Genomic DNA, 18694 nt, shown 5'->3' with positions numbered 1-18694 from the left:
CTGTTTGAATTCAATCTCACTTCCTTTGTAGGGACAACAGTATCTTCACAAAATGAAATGTAGCAAAATACAATCACAGACAGTTCATTTATATCAGAAGTCCATAAAAGCTGACCAAAACAACCCTGCTGATACTTCACAGCAGCCAATGGGGGTTTCCTGGACACTTTGTAGGCATTTTTTATGGACCCATAACTGATCCAGGATTTTATTTCTTCTAGTTGGGCAAGTACTGTATTGCTGGAAGTTGCTGAAAGTCTCTCATATTACAGAATTTAAAATCTCCCATTATGAAGTTGGGGGGGGGGGGGGGGGGGGGGTGAACAGTCTGAAGCTTGAGTGTGACTAAATCGTGTCTGGTGCATGTCTGACATTGGCTGTGGTGTGAATGTACACTAGAGCTAAAAGTTTTAGAGCAAACTCACAGGGCAAGTAAAATGGATGGACCAACACATATAGGAGTTTAATGTCTACAGTGCATATCCCATCCCTGGTAAATCCTTTTTTGCAGCAGCGTTTATGGTGCAAACAGACCCCTCCACACTGACATTTCCCTGTAGCATCAGCATCTCTCTCCACACTTACAGGTTCACCAAAGCCTGTTAATATAGGTAAACCAAGTCTTTGTAAAGGCCATAACACATGCATTTATATATTCTGTCACATACTTAATGTTTGCTTTAAGCTCGTCTGCTTTATTTTGTAGAGACTGAACATTTGCAAGGATAATAGATAGCAAGGGAATTCGGTTGTGCGACACCCTTGGTCCTGACTCCTACAGCAGCTCTTCAGCAACTCTGTGTAGTTCCACCAACTGCCACATGTTCATCAGATCTACCTTCCCTGATTATTGATCATTGTCATCTCTTCTCCATTATCACTCTACCTATTTTAACCTGTGTCGTAATACTTAACCTTTGGCAAGTATTGCAATGGTTGATCCTGGCATACCAAGATGGGTCTCCGAATGTCTCTATAACTACGGGCCTGTTTTTGCCCTCTGGTTAATGATATTGTCTACTTCCTCTCTGGTTAATTCATCCTCTAGGATTGCCTGCTGGTCTTTCATGTTTGGATCTTTGGTATGCACCTGTGATTACCCCTTATGTTCTGGCTATGATCTCTCGGGCTACTGACCTGTGTTTACCTTCTGATTACAGTTTTGGATTACCCCAATATGCAGAAGATCCTTGGAATACTGAATCTGATTACATTCTTTTAGGTCCAGGGCAAATAAATATAATCCAAATGAGAGTCGCTGCAAAAAGTTCCATCATGTGTACGAGCAAGTAAAAAAAAAATAAAAAATTACTTGAAAAAACCTTGATTATCAAAAAGTTCTCTAATTCTAAAATGTTTTGAAAACTTCCCAAACAAACAAGACATTCACATGTAGTGCTCTTACAAGTTCAACAGAGCATTAATGGCATAAAAAACACAAATAAACACAAGAAAGAACCTTTTTGTGAATAACCTTTCAATTAATGGGTTTTTAAAAGAACCATTTGTGGTTCCATAAAGAAGTCTTAACAATATTCTTAAACTGTTTTTCAAAAAAAACAAAACTTATTTGCAGAACCTCTGCTTATAAGGTTCTTCATTAATCCCTAACTGGTTCCTCCAAGAACCAATACCAAATGGTTCTTGAATAAGATGCTTTTTCAACAGCTAAACATAATGTACTAATGTACAGGAATAACCAGACAAAACAATGAACAAATTCTAAGCATTTTATTTATTTATTTATTTTATTTGTTTATTTTTATTACTAATGAACTTTTAAATCACTTATCTCATATACACATGAGGAGAAATCTGAAGCATCCAACTTTAAAACATTTATGGCATTTTTCTGACACTTTTATCAAAGCGAAATACAATTATGACTGAATACAACTTGAACAATGGAGGGTCAAGGGCCTTTTCAGGGGCCCAACAGTGGCAGCTTGGTGGCAATGTTTGAACTGGCAACCTTCCAATTACTAGTTGAGTTTCTGTGTGTGTAGACTACATGTACTATGCTGCTATTCTGGACATAAAGATAAACTAAAGATGGACTACATAACCATCATAACAGAGCCATGTGGAAAAAGAAAAGCTACATTATAAATATGAAGAGAAGGTAAAAAAAATGAAGCTGCTATAAGGGATCTTTTTAAGATAACTATGGCTAAACTGTCTTTACATCCTGATAGCTACACTAAGATAAGCTCAGAGGGAAATGTGTGTGTTCATCCTGGGCTCTGTAACATGGTGACCTACCCCATATTTGTATGGAAGGCCTGAGCAAACTTAGTGAGTCACCAACTAAGACTCAAAACCTAAACCCAGGTGCAGAGCAGAGATGGAGAACAAACAGAAGCTTCCAAATGAGAGAAATAAAACAAGAATACGTTGATCTGGTGATGGAGACAAACTAACATATAAACTAAAGGCACCAGTTCCCCTATTCATGATATGCTTTATCTAAAAAACAGAAACCTAGACAGCAGATGACCTGCTGGTAAAAAAGGGCTTAGGGAATTGTCTGCAGAAAGAGGAACTCTCCAAGCACAAGCCAATGAGGACAGGTGTTTCTTTTTTGCTATGGCAGTCTTTGTGAAAAAGTTAACATTGTGCCACAGACATTTGGCAAAAATAAATATGCATAAGCTGTTTTTTGATATTGAGGAGAAGGAGGGGCAAGAGAGTGACCACACACACACACACACACACACACACACACACACACAAAAAAACAACCAGTGTAGAGACAGGACACTGTACACTTCCAGATAATTATTACTGTTATTGTGGATATTATTGTTTTAACTGTTTACAGATCTTGTGTATATTAAAGATTTGACAAGTCAACTGTTACTGGTTGTAACGGGACTCCGGCCCGTTCAATGTGGACAAACAGAAGAGCCAAATGTTAGAGGGATAACGTGGACAATGCATGAGGCTGAAAGACTTTTATTTTAATTACACCGCTATCAGAGGGAACAAACTTGCTGTTTGCTGGACTTCTGCAAAATAATAATTGTAATTGTCTTACATTGTTCAGTGTGGCCACTGACTGTGTAGACATCTACTAAAGTTAATGTATATGTGTAGATATAGATATATTTATTATAATAAGGTAACAGGAGTTTGGGTTCAAAGCATGTACTTGTTTTGTTCAGCGGTTGTAAGGGGACGAGTCAAGAGTTGTGCCCAGAATTGAGGGGGAGTTGTAGTTTTGGTTCACGTTATTGGAGCAGGTAATTTTCCAGATACAAATGTGAGGATAAAATTGTGATTAATGGCTCTGTGTTTGGATATGGGTATATTTATTTTAATAAGATAATTTTTGGATAATGGGAAAATGTTTTAAGTGATAGCCTTTGTTTTGAACCATAGGGGAGAGATATTATGAATTTAATACATTATGTATCTAGAATGGTTAGATCTAAGAGGTGAAGATTAAATATAAGGAGTGGCATTGGAATGCAAGAGTGAGACGCATTGACTGAATTCCATAATTGGGAGCACATTAAGTTGCCTTACTTTGGGTTAATTTTTGTTGGCATAGATGACTGTATTTATTTATTTTTCTTTTTTTTTTTAATGTATTTTTTTTGTTTGTTTGCTTATGCCACCATGCCCCTGTCACTGGACTTTTTGAGGAAAATAAATCTTCATTATTGGCATAATTACTACCAGAATCTGTTTGATCTTCCCCCGCTATCCTGTTACACTGGTCACAAATATCATACTGTCAATTACACACACACACACACACAAAAAAAAAACACTATCAAATGTACAGCAAGGCACAACTATTAAAAACTTATCTACTCTAATATATTTTTTAACTCTTGAATTGACTTTGTCTTGCCATGGCACAAGGCCAGCAAGTGACAGAAAAAGGTTCTTCAGATTGTTTCTGACAATATGACCAGCTTCGTGTTCTTGAGTCTACACTAAACCATTTTCCAAATTCGCTCTCCTGGAACATACCTCGAACACTCCTTTGGCCATAATCACCTACATCAACCATGGAGAATCTGTATGAGGCATCACAGTTACCTAACAGTTGAATAGAAATTGTAGTTATGGTAGACACCTCCTGATCGGGGGGCTTTGATCAGAACTTGCTTTGTCAATATTGCCAAGATGTACATGCGACCACCTTCATCTTCTCTCTCTGTCAGCCCATTTAAACAAAAGTTCCTCTTCTTCATCAACCAACTGCCTTGTAAATAGCTCTTAATTTTGATTGAGTGCAATCAGTGTTCAGTTACATTAGGGTCTGTTTCCTTTGTTTGCTTATTTATTGTACAGGTGAGAGCAACTCTGCCCTGTAGCACCACCCCTGGTCTGGCACAGCCACCATGGATTGTGGTGCAAGAGCCGTGACCATAGCACAATGCAGCCAGTCCAGAGCCACGATGCACATACCATGGCCTTTCCAAACCCTTAAGAAGCCAGATAAACAGGTGTTGCTAATTGTTCTTGATTACTGTAGGTCACCCCGTGCCTGGCTGAAGATGGCTTAGTCAATGATTAGCCCACAGCTGGGCTGTTACAGTAATCTGCAACTGAATATGTCATGATTGTCCAGGTGGATTAACCCAATGGGAAAAACTATTGTATTAAAAATGTATAGTTTTAATGTCCATTGTACAATCTTATTTTCTATTCATGTACCAATGTTTACTAGTGTAGGTGGTTATAGAATCTGGTGCACTTGTTTATCAACTGGAACTGCTTTAAACTAGGACCATTTAGAAAGCTGGATTGATATATTAGCCAATGATATCCAGTTATACAAAATATTTACTTTTTTTTTTTTTTTTAAAGAAGGAAGCACTGGGTATTTTATAAGTTCTATAAAATGTTCATTCTTTGCCATCAGTGCAAATATTTTTGTAGTATGGCCAAGCAATTAAAGAACTTTCTTCTCTGTGTGTGAGTCTGTAGATATGAGCTAAGCACACATTCTTTTCCTATATTAGGAATGTCAAACATTGAAAAATACACATGTAGAATACACTCAATGACTTACTCACTATTATTGTTATTTTTCTCTCTCACTCACTATCCATTCTACTCCTTATTGTTTATATTTTGGCTATTGTAGTGTCCATTGTCAGCCAGAGGAGGATGGGCCCCCCTTTTGAGTCTTGGTTCCTCTCAAGGTGTCTTCCTCATGCTCTAGGACATTTTTTCTTATCACTGTCACCCTTGGCTCCCTCACTGTGGGCTTGCACTCAGACATGTGTAAAGCTGCTTTGTGACAACGGCTGTAGTAAAAAGCGCTGCATAAATTAATTTGACTTGACTGACAAATGATCACTGACAGCAGCATTGTGATTATAAGTATTTGCTCAAGCTGGGGTCTGAGTGCAGTCAAATTCTCTTAGCGATCTTTCTTGTAAATCGCCATACTCTAATATCTGTAGTGATAGAAGTGTGCAGTACTTGAGTGTCTTGACATGTTTTGTTGTTTAGTTTTTATTATTTATCGAGGAACTAGAAGTACAAGCTCTGGATGCCTTAGGGGAAGTTAGCAAGCCCTCAACTCTGGCACTACAGCCCTCACAGCTGGGCGAATGGTTGAAGTTACGGCAAAATAGTCAAGCTTCAGCTTGCCCACAGGAGCACTACATATTCCCAATTCGCGTGTCCAACAGGTTTGCCCCACTCAGTGAGGCACCCATTGAGAAGCCTGTTGAAAGACCTCTGGTTATAGGGGACTCTGTTTTGTGACATGTGAAATTAGGGACAACAATAGCACTAGTTAGCTCTATACCAGGGGCCAGGACGCTGGACATCTTGAGGTTTTAGGCAATCATAGGTTCTCTAAGATAGTTATTCACATAGGAGCTAATGATATATGCCTTTGTCAGTCAGAGATTACTAAAAATAATATTGAAGATGTGTTTCAGTTAGTGAAGGAAATGTCCATTACTGTAGTATGCTCTGGTCCCATCCCAATGCAGCGCGCAATATAATGTCGGTTGTTTTCGGTGAACTGCTGGATGTCCATATGGTGCTCACAAAACAACGTGGGGTTTATAGATAATTGGAACACATTCAAAGGTAAGCCTGGCCTTTTAGGGCAGGATGGTATCCATCCTACTAGGGAGGACGCTGCTCTCCTTTCCTGTAAACCATAGTCTCATGACAGACCTAGGTAATCTATGACAATCCAGAGCAGAGGCCAGGCAGCAGACAAAGAGGCTAAACCAACCGTCTGCTGGTCGCTATGTGACATCACCTGAGGTTCATCATATTGTCACGGTGTCTGTTCCCTGAGCTAAGCAGAAATACATAAAACAAAGAAAAACATGTCTTAATAACATAACCAGTATTATAGTAACTGATTCACCATTTTCAGACCATTTCCTAATTACATTTGAACTGCATATGAGCCACAATATAGTAACTTCCCCTCACTATCATACCAGATGCGCAATCACGTCAGCCACTTCACCTAGATTTATTGCGAATCTCCCACTTATCATTTGCGATGATCAAAGGTTAGGGTACCCTCAAACCCCATTGAACTTGATCAAATAACTGCTTGGAATCAGTATTCTGCTGAACACTCAATGATCTTGCTCCACTTAAGAATTAAAAAATGAGGGAAAAAATTAAGTACCTTGGAATAATGACCACATTTACAATTTAAAAGAAAACACTAAAAAAATAGAACGTAGATGACGTCACACTAAGCCTGAAGTCTTCCAGCTTGCATTGAAGGAGAGCCTTCACAAGTATAAAGTATAGAAAATCACTTATTACCACCTGAACATCTTATCTCTTGACCCTAATAGAAAATAACAAAAATATTCCTAGATTTCTTTCTAGTACAATTGTACATCTAACTAGGAAAAACTGACACCAATGCTCAGATCACAACATCACACAGTAGTAATGAGTTCATGAATTTCTTTAATGAGAAAATTAAGCACCTTAGAGATAACATTAAGAGTATTAACATGACATCGGGCAGCTACTTAGAGATCAGAACAACCAAGCCAAAAAATGGCTCTAGAATCCTTTACACCTCTCCAGGAGATCTCACGCTCAAAATCACCCACTTGCTTACTAGATTCACTGCCCACACACTTTCTTAAGGAAATCCTACCTGAAGTAAGTGAACCTTTACTAAATTTAATAAACTCCTCTAACATTGGCTACGTTCCTTAATCATTCAAATTACCAGTAATTAGACCATTTATCAAAAAAATCTAATCTTGACCCATGTCAGCTGTCAAACTATAGGCTGATCTCAAACCTTCCATTTATTTCCAAGATCCTAGAAAAAGCTGTAGCTCAGCATTTAAGATCATATCTGAATCAGAACCAGATACATGAAGTCTTTCATTCAGGGTTTAGGCCTAATCATAGTATGGAAACAGCACTAATTAAAGTAGTTAATGACCTGTTGTTGGCTCTTTTATGTCTCTTTGCTTATTTTGCTTCATCTGAGTGCAGCATTTGACACTACAGATCAAAACATTTTACTAGATAGACTCGAAAATGCTGGGATTAGGGGAATAGCACTTTCCTGGTTTAAATCTTATCTAGCTGGTCACTACCAGCGACATAAATGGAGACTTTTTAGCATACAACAAGGTTAGTTATGGAGTCCCACAAGGATCTATTCCAGGGCCTTTGATTTTTTTCTTTATATATGCTACCTCTAGGTGACATTATATGTAAACACTGTGCCATTTTCCATTGCTACGCTGATGATACTATATGCTATATTTCTCAGCCAAACCAGAGGACATATATCATCTTAGAATTATTGACACATGTGTAAAGGACGTCAGACACTGTATGTTGAGGAACTTTCTCTCACTTAATCCTGACAAAACAGGGGTGGTTCTATTAGGCCCAGAGACAGCTAGGTCCTCACTCTCTAATTACTCAATGAGCCTCAATGGTCTCCCAATCAGATCTTCTCTAACAGTTAAAGATCTTGCAGTTATTATGGATCCCAGTCTCTCATTCAAAGCTTATGTAAATAATATTTTTCTAGGACCACCTTTCTCCACCTTAGGAACATTCAAGCTAGTCCATTTTTATTCAAGATTGGACTACTCTAATGCCTTACTATCTCGCTGTACCATTAAGTGCCTAAACAAGCTCCAACTAGTTCAAAATGCAGCAGCCAGAGTTCTTACTAGAACTAGAAAATTTCATCACATCACTCCTATCTTAGCTACTTTACACTGGCTTCCAGTAAAATTTTATATTGATTATAAAATACTTATAAGAAAATCTACCGCAGGGGGCAAAGCCTTTTCCTATAAAGTTCTCACACTATGGAATAATATTCCTGTAAATGTTCAGGATTCAGACACAGTCTCAATATTTAAGGCTAGGCTGAAAACCTATCTGTAGTCAGGCATTTTATTAACTATTTCCCAACTTAGGTAAAGGTGTAGATCTGGGGGTCCATGGGCATTGAGAGTTATGGTAAACTGGGATGTTCTGATGCCGTCACTTCACCTCTCTTTGTTCACTGAAGTTTGTTGAATGAGAGTGGCGAAATGCAGATGTTCCAGGGTGCCTATGTTTCCTTGTGGCTGTTTCTTTTTAGCTGTGCTGCCATGGCTAGATCTGCAGGAGTCCATCATTGCACATAATAGTTCCCTAATTTACACACCATCGTACGTGGACATGCCTAATAATCTAGTCTCTCTTTCTGCCAAGGTACACCTACCCCTGATGTCATGATGTTACTGAGCCTCAGCCCGTGTCAGCTGCTATGGCTACTCCTACCACCCCATGATATCTCCAGCTGTAGCCCACCACACCTCCACCCCAGCCAACTACTGTCCGTTGCCCTTAATGGATGTTCTCTTGTGGGATGTCATGATGTTACTGAGGCTCAGCCCGTCTCAGCTGCCATGGCTACTCCCATCACCCCCTGATGTCCCCTCCTGTAACCCACCACACCTTGTGAAGTAGCCAACTACTTCTCCATTGCTCCGTTAATGGACATTCTCTTGCAGGATGAGTCTCGGACACATGCACACCATCAAGACAAGACTAGGACCTCTAGAAAGTTGGATTAGACATTAATTGCTTATTTTTTTACATTTTCTATTTATTTTTCTCTTAAAATTGTTGTTATTGTGCTGACTGTTGTCAACTAGAGGAGGATGGGCCCCCCTTTTGTGTCATGGTTCCTCTCAAGGTTTCTTCCTCATGCTCTAGGGAGTTTTTTCTAGCCACTGTCGCCCCTGGCTTGCTCACTCGGGGCTTCGACTCGGACATTTGTAAAGTTGCTTTGTGACATCTGTTGTAAAAACAGCACTGAGGCAGCTGTCTATTAATTTAGCTCTTCAGAGATTCCAGCAAAAAGACCACCAGAGGGCAGCATACTCAATGCATACATTCCTTTATGAAGGTTGAAACATTTGTGTGAATAGTATAATGCAATTTTCTTTGGATATTGACACTAGCATTTGATTTGATATATAGCCTATCCCTGAAAATCATTTCTGTGTTGAAAACATAGGAAATGTAGAAAATCTATTATGTTTATGTCTTCTTTTCCTGAGATATTGTCACTTCACAATGAAAATATGCAAACATAAAGACACAGAGCCATAACATCTGATTTAAACTGGCCGTGAGTGTTTGCATGTGCTTTTTAAAATGTTTTAATACAATGCAAGCCTGTATAAAATATGTTGCTCTTTTTAATAATAGTTTTTATGCTGATAACTCCATATGAATGTTTCTCAAATTCATTAAGTGAATTTTAAGATTTTGGACATTTCCCAATGTAGTTAATAGGCACTCACAAGAACTAGTAATAAACAAAACATATTTTTGAAATACATTTTAAGTTTGTGTATTGATTAAATTAAAGGTATATGAGACTTCTTGTCTTCTAACTTAGCAGGTATTTTGTATTTAAGAAAATTTGTTTTACAAAACATAGGCGACTTAAAAATAAAAAACTTTAAAAAAAAGTGCAGCTTGATGATACATAGTCCCTAAATTTTATAAATGATTTTAAGTATCAGTTAAAAACAATATGATGAGCCTTATTTATCCACCTTCATACAATGAGCTAGCACTCACTCACAGCTGAATGTTGTTGCCTGAGACAAGTGAGATGAGAAGAGAGAGCCCTGCATGGCGGTGTTAGGTGTACTGTGGGCTCATTATTGCTGTACTATAGACTGTGTGATTGTGCCACTGCTCTGATGTAGCAGTCAGTAATAACCCTGCATGCTGATTTCATGTTGTGACTTGCTGTGGTTGCTTCTCTCCTGTAAGGCTGCCTCTATTCTTGTCATGTTTATTTTTCCATTTGATGAAATTAGATTAGGGTTGATTAAAAAGTGAAACCCAAATTTTATTTTACTTTTTTATAGTACAACCTCCATAAAAATGCAGTGAATTTATATTTTAATGACCATTAAAGTGATGCAAACAAAGTGAAATTGACTTAATAAATGGTGAATGGTTTGTTAACGTAAGCATCATTAAGGAAGCATGTGACAAAACTACACATGACAAAACTTCTTAACATTAAAATCAACAAAGCCAGTGTTTACGGAACTTTGTGTACAGTTTGATTGGAACAGTATAATTTCTAATTTTTCTTTGGAAAACTCCCTCTCACACATACTCTCATGCACCCATTTTGGTCTTAGGACCTCTGTATCTGTCACCTGGCAACCATTCTGTTGCTTGGATACAACATGCCTCTCCTTATTTCCACAGGATCAAATAGGTTTAAGTTGAAAGGACTACTGCATTTGATCATAGGGTGACACCGTACACCACATGCATCAAAAACACAGAAACCTGCCATCCCTGGGATATGTTCTAAGGACAAATCTGTTACCTTATTGTATTTACGTTAAATGCATTATTCCTTCATCTCTTACTTGTAACCTGTCGATATGTTTTCAGCTCACTGGATTAATTAAAATGACTTCAGTGTACCGATGTCAGAGTATTGTTTCAGGACATTCTTCCCTACACATTCATACATTCTAGAATGCTGTGAGTGACAACAGAATTATTGATTGCATTTCTCTTGGCCTGGTGAAATGGTAGCATTTAGGCCAAGAACAATGCTGATATCGCAGATCAGTGGAGGTGATGTGGAGGTGGGATCTGTTAAAAACCTCAAGGTGATGGTCTGAAATAAGATAACTCTGGATATTCAGGGGGAATCTGATGCTCAAACCTATTTCAAGAGTTTTCCAGGTTTCTATTGAAGTTTATAGTTTAGTTTTTCAGCAAAATCCTTTCTACTACCATTCAGCAGAATTTTTTGATAGAGGCTACTTTTGTTACATTTAAAATGAGCCTAGCATCCTGTATGGCTGATATAATGTGCATATGTAGTATATTTAGGATGTGTCTGGTGTACAGATAAATACAGTTGACGCAGTCAGCTGTGCTCTGAAAACATGGAATAACTACAGAACCCAGTTCTTTCTTCAAGCTGAGAACATCTACATAAATTATAATGGTGGAAATCCTGCTGGCTGGCATCTAGCCAACTGCCGTGTACGCAATTCAGATCAAGTAATGTTGGAAGCTCTAACACAAAATAGTGAAGGTCACAGGACCATAGAGAGGACTAAATAGCCTTGGATTTGTGTACGTGCCTACAGGTTTCAAGTTTATTGTTTGTACTATTTTATTCACTTGTTATATTTTATATAACAATAATAATATTTGGTAATTCAGATCACCTTGGGGTTTTTAACCGATCCCACCTCTGCCTCACTCCTACAGGGAGTTCTCTATTGTCTGTGTGTGTGTATGTGTCTGTGTGTGTGTGTGTGTGTTTTGGTCAGATTCTTTTCTTTGCATGCAGATACGGAGATGGAGCTGGCGCAACAGCTATTGTGATTAGCTATGCTTACTGGTCATGTGTAGATATGGGCAGAGTCCCTTAAAATACAGAACAACAACAGATGTGACTGGGGAAACAAGCAGATGAGATTGGTAGGAATTAATATAATTAGAGTGTAGAGAGTGTCAGTGAAATTACTTTCCCTTGGTTCCTGCTTCAGGTTTTCTCCACTGCACCCCAATTCGCCCTTTGCCCATGTTATTTTTATAGCCTGCTATTAATAGGCTTCCAGGCAAGATGGGATCTTTGCCTTATTGGCAATATGCAAACACATGAGACCTGGAAGGAGAAACATTTCTGACATCTCCTCTGCTTTGGCCTGGAGGAGCTAGGGACCCCACTACTCTGTGTTCTTTACCAAATAAACCATGCCGAAGTGGATTTTGTACTCCTCATCTGACCAAAAGTGCCTTATCCTGCACCTAAATGCCCATGTAGCTATTTAAACATTTATTTTGGGCTCTGCCAGACTAGAGAAGTCGGCCAACTAGAAAGGAGGCAGGTCTGTCTAGCAGGTACCACACTCTCTCCTGAACACCTGCACCATATCTGGCATGCCCCAGAAATGGTGTTATTTATTGTCCAACATTGTCATGTCTCTGCATGCAGTGATGCAAGCGTCATTGCTGTACTGCTCCAGCAGGGTGCACTGAATAGCAAGGACAGTGATGTTCCTATGGTAACAGTTGAATGTCATGCACTGAAAACATCTAAAAGAAGTTCTGTTAATGTATGTCAACATTTAAGTATAGAGAGAAACAGTGGTCTGAGAATTAAGCAGAAACCAAAATGGCAGTTTCATATTTCTCCCTTTATAAAACTGCAATTTAAATTCAAACTGAGAATTAGTATAAACTCTGGACAAGACATAAGAAACCTACATCATATGTTAGATCATGGCTGGTGGACCACCCCCAGAGTGCAACAGCCTCAGATTGAAGGACAAAGTCTTAATATGTTTATGCATCCATCCATGTGTATATAAAATGAGTTGTTTTAGACAAGATTATGAAAAAGTTTTGGCATTAGCAGGGGCTTTGAGTAATTGGGGGTCCCGGATTGGCTGTTTTTAAATTTGTTTATTTGTTTCGTTAACATAAATAGCAATGCTTCATATTCACAAATCAATGATTTTTAAAATAATTTATGTGTCATTTATATTTGTGACTGCTGATTTAGCTTGAAAGATCTGGTCTGATTTTGACTTGTGTCTGTATATGCAGTGGAGTTTGTATACGCAATGAAAGTTAAAGCTAGATTGTTTTTAAAAAGTCCAAGGTCAGAAAGTACAAGCACAGGGAACAAAAGGAACTGCAGGATGAGACAAAGGATGTTACTAGCACTACTACTTCAATGCTTCTATCAATACTTAAATAAAAATGGAAAATACTATGATACATGCGCCGTTCCCAGACAAGCCTGCTCCTCGTCCTCGGGGTCACCTTCAACACCTTCCTGCGGGGGTTTCTCCGCACCGGTCCTTGGTCATTGCGGGCGTCCTCGTGCCTCGGCCCTCCCGGACTCTTGGGGGGGGGGAGGGGACGCCCAACCCCCTGGTGCACTGCCCAGCCGGCTGTGTGTCACCTGGATGGCACCTCATCCAATCAGAGAGATACCGTCAGATCCTCATCACTTGAGTATTGATTTCACCTGCTTTCACTTAAGTCCATGTATAAAAGACTGCCTAGAACTGATCTATGTTGTGAAGTATTGGCTCCAGTATCTACTGTGTGTACCAACCGTTAATATCTAGTTTTGTCTACTGTGTATCGGTTTTGGTTTTGTCTTTTTCTCTTTTCTCATTATCGCTTGCCCCTTTTTGGATTTGTTTGCCTGGATACCATTGCTTTCTGTTTTTTTGACTTGGACTGATTTGCTTCATGATTTAGATTACCCCTACCTTTGTCTTACTGGAGTTGACCCTGGCCTGTTCACCCACCATCGATTTGAGCTGCAATAAAACCCCCACTTTCTATCTGCGAGCATCTGACTTTGCTTGTCACATCACAGAAATTCTCATTATTGGTAATTAAGCAAACAAAACTAAAGTTTTAAATGAGTTAGTAAGTTTGGCTTCTCAATTCAAAGAACAAATTGAGCTCTTGGAGTAATTTTACACTTTAACTTTTAAATCTCATATTGATAATGTCAAACAGCTTTTTAAAAGAAGAATAACATGAGTTAGACCCTTTATCTAACTGCTAAAAAGATGATGATTTTGTTCTCTCAGAACTAGGCTATTGTAATGCCTTATTCATTGAATTACCAAACACCACAATTGATAGACTACCATATGTTTAGAATGCTGCAGCTAGAACACTAATGTACAGAAATGAGAGAACATAACAGCTGTTTTAGGTCATTTACCCTGGTCTTATTTACAACTGATTTAAAATGCATTTACTGTTTTTAAATCTTTTAAATGGATTAGCACCTACATACATCTCAGAATTCCTGACAGAATATATTCCAAATTTTGCTTTGAGATCATCAAGTTCTGCATTCTTGAATGTCCCAGGATGAAACACAGAAAGACTTCTGAAGCAGCCTGTTTATAAACATGTAATATTAACCAATTTCATATTCATCAGGCACCTACTGTTGCTAGTTTTAAAAGGCAGTTGAAAACATTTTTATTTATATTAATATTCTGTTAGTTGATCTTATTGTTCTTTTTTTATATATATTTATTAGTCTTATTTTGTTGATTTTATTTTTTACTTTCATTCTCATTTTATATAAATCTTTCCTAGTTTATTTCTATTTAATTTTATTTTTATTATGATTTTATTTGTTATTTATTGTTTTACATACATGGGCAAGTTAAACATTTTGAGAGTTAATAAACACTCAATGGAGAACACCACTGGCTTAGACATAAGCTGCTGCAAAACCTATAAAAAGGATTTTTATTAAGGCATAAACTTAAAGCCCCTCTTAAAACTCTTTGGGCTATGGACAACTATAATGATAATCTAATTATATTTTCAATATCAGTACTTTGGTTCAAATATTGGTATGTATTTACATGGGATATGCAAAGGGAAGAGGACAAACCTTTCATATGTGAGGGTGTTTGCATGTTTGTACTGCAATTATTTGCTTCTTTTTCAAATGAATTTCCTATGAATCCATCATAAACATTGATTGGTTCATTAACGGTCTTGATCTTGTCTGCTTTAGCATGTGTGTGAGCACATGGGGCCTGTGAACTACATATTCAATGTGGAAACAACAGCATCTATAGCTTCTTAACATGGCTTTCATCCCAGCTCTGTTTTGCAGCTCTCCTGTTCCTCCATCAGAACTCTCTCTGACAGACTGATGCCTCTCAGCTCTGAGTTAGCATTCTGCTTCAGTCAGCCTGCCAGAGTGACATGTGTCTGACTCTCTCTGTCATACTCTCCTGGATGAGAGGCAGGCTGAGGTAGCCAACATTTTTTTTTTTTAATCATAAGATGTTAGTGTCAGAGTGATGTGTAAAATCCAGACTGACTGGAATTATGTAACAGTATTGAATATGTAAGGTGGTCTCAAACCCAGGTCAGCTGGGTGATGATACCAACAGCCTACTGAGTGAGCAACCACACTTTAACAAATGGTGTGCCTGTGTGCCGAACAGTTAGAGCTTGGGTCAAATAAAACAAAAGGAAGAACTAAACACCACATCGAGCGAGGAAAAAAGGGAGAACAAAGGACGCCCCTGATACACTGGGGAAAACTCAAACTAAAACTTCCCAAACAAAACCAGAAAACAGGAAGGAACTTGAATGGCTAAGGGAAGCCTCAGGAGAGAGACAGACTCAAGAGGGAAAACTGGAGAGAGGAGGGGGTGTGTAAAAACACGGACACCCTCGCAGCACAGAAGTGAGGTGTCGTGTGAAAGCTCACAGACCGCAATACCTTAAGTTACCGGTAAAGACCCAGCACTGAATGATTGGGTCACTTGGCTTATATAAGGTCTAGCCCAGTTGTTGGGTGTTAAGCTTGATTAGTGATGTGGTTGATTTGAGGCCTTCTTCTGGTTGCCGGAGAGTGCCTCGGCCTGGTGCCAACCCTTACAGAATATGTGGATTTTTTTAGCTTTGTTGGACCATGTCACTATGGCAACCATTTTACCGTAATCTGCAAACACACATACATACATAATATAATTCAGTTGGTCTTCTTTGTATATCTTAGTGTCTTCCCTGTGTCTTCCCTTCTTTCTGTCTAAAAATAACACCACGATCTGAATTCAAGGGCCCTGTGTTCATCAGGCAATCACAAAAACCCACCCAGTCACTGGCAAGGACAAGAAAGCACATAAACATTTGCAAAAAAAAAAATACTGTGGTATGGTGATTAATTACCATAATAATAATAATCCTGTACCTGTTCTAGCACTGTCTCCACCCCTGTTTAGGTAATGAAAATGGAGCTAGTTATGTCTCATTGCATGTAGCCTTCAAAGTGGCTACTGCAATAAGACATAACCCTCATTCACACTCATCTTTTCTTACTAAGGCTAAGAGACTAAGTACCCATTATTATGTTGTTCCAGGGAGATTGTTCTGGTGGTAACTAGACTGGACTACTGAAATGTAACTAAGCATAGCAAAAAATGAATTTGTGTAACAAAGCTACTATTTTAGATTCAAATTTAAGTTTAATCATTTAATTTTGATAAATGTTTTCAGGTTAAACTGAATGCATCTGACTGCATTTCAGCATGTAATTACATAAGCAACTAACTGTGGTAAATCACAGACATGTTACTATTAAGTACAACATTTATGAAATGTTGCTCAATAATGCACACTGATTTGAAACTAGTGGCTTGACATTTCTTGCCAAGTTTGAAAATGAGAATTATGCTAAAGAAAATCATAATTTAAGATATAGCAGTCTTACAAAGGTCTTGAACAAGTCCTGTTTTTGCTGATCAAACATTTCTTGCAGATGTTATTCATGGCAAATCATGTCCAAATCAAATTATGTCATGTCCTTCTGTTCCTCCTCATGTTATACTGGGATTCTATAAGGAGACCGTTGATGATGACAGTCTGCAAAGCAAGTATTTACCAGAACAATAAGACCAGAGAAGTCTTTGTTCCTCTAAAGGTTTCTTTCTCATGTTTTTCCTTGCCACTGTTACTCTTGGCTTGCTCACTGGGGGGCTTGCACGTTTGGACATTTGTGAAGCTGACAACAGCTGTTGTAAATAGCACTATATAAATACATTTTGATTTGATGATTTGATTTGAATGACACCTACAACTGAAAAGAGTGATAATACGGGGGACAACACTTCCACACATCAGCAATGAATTGGTAGACTGGGTGCAAAGCTATCCTCCTTGTTAAACATTCTCAACAAGATTGAAGTCAGGCCAGGGCTTATAGCACCAATAATACTGCCTCTCTCTTGTTTCAGTTTTGCTTGGTTCATTATGAGAATGGATCGATGGGAACTCCTAAAAGGATAGGCAAACCTGCATCTTGCCCAATAATAGTGGTGTCACAGAAATTATGCATATCATGTTAAAATTGAATGGTGACACAGATATTATGCATATCTTGCCTTTACACATAAAACTGAAGTTCTTGAACTTTGGTAGTCCTCTGTTCATTCTACAGAGGTCGCAATTCACATTGTCCTTACCTTGCTTTTGCCATGGCTTCATGAGGACCATTGATGCTACACAAGTTAAAACTACACAAGTGTTACTGTGCCTCATAATTAATTAGTCTCATATATATTCAAATTAAAATGGTCATGATCCTTAATTTCTAACTAAAAGGTAGCATTAATAATTTGATTTCTGAAGGTAAATAAATGTGATTTAGATATTGGCTACAATCAGAGTTTGAATGATATCAAAACAGACAACTTGGTGAAAATAAATTATACATTTATTGAAACAAAACTACTTTAAATCACAAAGAACAGAACTAACTATAAGTATATTAACAATGTAGGTAAACTAAATTACTGTTTAGGTTGTATGTTTGTATGTTGTAAATAAGTGCAGAAGAGTTTGTGCATGTGTGTCGTTATGCTTGGTAAACATTTTCATGGTAACCTTATGTATCTGACTGCATTTCAGCATGCGATTACATATGCAAGTATACGTGCGTAATGATAGAAGAGATGGAGATTTGCTCTGTTGGCTCTCTTATGGAATAAATTGGCATTTGATTAGCAGAATGACCTGGCTGTATGTTAATAAGCTGGTTAAGTTCTAGCATGATTGCAGAACAATGGACAAAGGCACTGAATTTAAACAACTACCAAATAATGGTGAAATAATACAGAGATGTTACATATGTTTGTTAGTAAAGAGACATCAAATGAAAAGAGGAAAGATGTAATTTTATGTGTGTACAAATCTTGGGTTTTAGTGATCTTAACAAAGATTGAATCAAAAGCACAAAGACATTAAAACAGCATTTAACTATTATAACTGCTCCTTGATGAATTCCTCTGGAATTTGGAAGAAACTTACCTCTTGTTCATCAATGAATGAAACACAATGTTGTGCAGGTATGCTGGGAATCATCCTTCTGGCACTAACAACCGGAAATTGGAGTTTGTTTCAGGTAATTTGTTTCAGGTCGCGTCAGCACTTTTGCAAGCTTGCTGAGGGAACTGGAGTGAATCTGTTGCCATGGTAATAGTGATTCAATGTTAGTTTAGATTTCACTATTACTTATATTAATCAAATTAAAATATTTGCATTTGCATCTGTTTGCTATAATTCAAATGTTCACTGAGTGGATGAAGAAACCTCTCTTTGAGGTCTAACCTCGGTTGAGGGGGAGAACAGAGAGTGCAAA

The sequence above is a fragment of the Electrophorus electricus genome, chromosome 2 (genome assembly GCF_013358815.1).
Source record: "Electrophorus electricus isolate fEleEle1 chromosome 2, fEleEle1.pri, whole genome shotgun sequence".
Lineage (NCBI taxonomy): Eukaryota > Metazoa > Chordata > Actinopteri > Gymnotiformes > Gymnotidae > Electrophorus > Electrophorus electricus.
The sequence above is the reverse complement of the archived record's forward strand: the minus strand, read 5'-3'. Positions refer to the sequence as shown.